Source organism: Aplysia californica, unplaced genomic scaffold (assembly GCF_000002075.1).
Source record: "Aplysia californica isolate F4 #8 unplaced genomic scaffold, AplCal3.0 scaffold00149, whole genome shotgun sequence".
Lineage (NCBI taxonomy): Eukaryota > Metazoa > Mollusca > Gastropoda > Aplysiida > Aplysiidae > Aplysia > Aplysia californica.
In genome coordinates, this window is record NW_004797419.1 from 62,851 (window position 1) to 65,321 (window position 2,471).

The following is a 2,471-nucleotide window of genomic DNA, read 5'->3' on the forward strand; positions in this document are numbered from 1 at the left end:
CCCCTAAACCCTTTGTTTATTCTGGACATTGCTACACATGTATTTCTTATTGTAACTCTAGATGTTTTACGCCCCCAATGACACAATTTAGGAGGCTGGCTGCTCTAAAGCAGCCTGTCGGGGTCAACCTAGGCTGAGAAGGAAATAGCTTCCCCACACAGGAGCTCGCATCTGCTTGTTGTGGCCAAGTGCCCTACTGCTACACTACCATGCTACAATAGAACATGACTATAGCACTCGGCCCCCGCTGCAGTGCGGCCATCTTTGCAGCGGGACCTTGCAGGAATCCCCTTTTTTCATCTCTATGTAAACTCAATGAGCTGTGCTTGGGTTTAACGGGGGCAAGGAAAGAACCGAATCTGGATACGGCGGGAGGGATCAAGCGAGCTCTAGCTGGGGGGAAGGGGGTTGTGGGGTGGGGGGCTGGCTGTAGGCAGGCTCAAACTCAAACAGGCGTTGTGATCGGCTAGTCCAGTGATGAGTGAAGAGCGTCAGAGAGAGAGATGTTGTGGAGAGACGTGTGCCATAGCCCTAGCCTAGGCCAAAAAGTAAAAGAACAGGAGAGCGTGTTGTGTGCGATTCCCGAGTCATTGAATTGCGATTGTTGATGCTCGGGCATACGCACACATCCACTTCACCAGTAGGCCTTTTGGTACGACAGACAGCAAAGCGACAAGACCGAGGAAAATGTGGCTTCCATATATGCTTCCAACAAAGACAACAAGAAATGGTTCTCACTCAAATTAAAGACTGAGATAATCAACAAAGTCGACCTGAGAAGGAAGACTAATCTAAAGCGCAAATTTTATTGATGGAAGGATGTAATCGTGTGGATTTTTAGAAAATTTTTTGTAATTCCCTTTTGCATTCCTGTAGCGGGATTTTTTTTCTGGAACCAAAAGTCCCACTGCATGCATGTTCTACAGTATTTATTTGTATATAACTGAACAAAGATTGAGCCAATTGCAAGACGACTTTATTGACATAATGAAGTAGAAGGGTGAACATAGAAATCTTTGAAAGACTGCTTTAACAAAAAAAAAAAAAAGGTTACATGAAAAGCAATTCTTAAAAAGTACATATATCAATGTACAATAAAAATTAATGCATTTTAAAATGATTTTTTGAAGAAAAAAACCCCCAACTCACCAAAAAACATGTAATGTTCATGAAAATTTTCTATGATCTTTACGAGTCAGAATACAAGCGCATCTTGGCTAATTTGAGTTGTAACTGTGTTTCCGAGATACAAATTCCAATTATGTACACATAGTTAATTTGAGCATTTCCATGAACTTACAAGACCCTCATACTGGTACATATTCAACAACCTCAGCATGATATATATATATATATATTATACGTCATTACCACCAGGGCCAGTGGGGCCAAGTGTTATACAGAATAGTGAACAATGTGGGCTGTGATCTTCAGGGGGTGTTCTGACATGGGGGGGAGAGGTTATAGGTTACTTTACTTTTATTGAAAAAATGTTATATCACACGAGGACCTTGTTTTTACATCAACCCAACCATTCACTTGATCACAGCAGAAGTAACCCCCACCCCAAAAAGGAAACAAAAAAACCCCCCAACCACATCCAAAAGTAGCCAAATGTTGAGAACTAAAGTCCTTTTGTTTAGACAAGCTTCTCTACAGATTCTGATAACTGTTTCAACACCCCAGTCCTTTCATTATGTACAAGTGTGAAAGGTAATTTACATTGATGAATGTCATGTACAGTCAAAATTGTCCTACTGCCACCCATTGTCGAGGAAAAAAGTGATTGCCTTAAGCAGGAGTGATGAAAATCAAGAAAACAAAGCTTTCTCTTCTGATTCATGTCCCAACTGGTGCCTGCTTGAGGCTTAGGACTGCCATGCTGTAAGGCCAATTTAATTTTAAATTTTAATGTCTGTTATTTCTTTTGAAGGAAGGACAGAAAGGGAATCGTGAAGTCTAGCGGCTAATGTGAGTTAAATTTTTGAAAGTGTACTAGGCGAGGAAGACTGTTCAAAAGGATTTTTTAAAAAATGTGTCTGAGGAGGAAGACTAAGTGCCATGGTTATAGTAAAACAAACAAACGGCAAATGAGCGACACTCCTGTCGCAAGTTCACATTGGTGTCCATTGTTACCAACTGGGTAAACAGAGAGGCCATTCATTCATCTCACTTGTGATTCGTGTATGATCAGAGAAGTGCACTGTGGCAATTGGAAAGTGGCTGTTTGAATAGAGGTGATTGTCATACATGTATTTACAGGGGGCTGTGTGGGCAGGTCTGACTGTACATGCACTTGTGTATTGGAATAAACAACAAATATATATCAGGACCACTTGTGACTCCAGTGAGGACATTCTACATAACAAAATAATCATTGTAATAAAATAATGTGATCTATGAAAGCCACTCTCTCTCTCTCTCTCCTGTCTCCAAGTTTCTCTCAGTCTATCTCACTCTTCTTCTCCCCC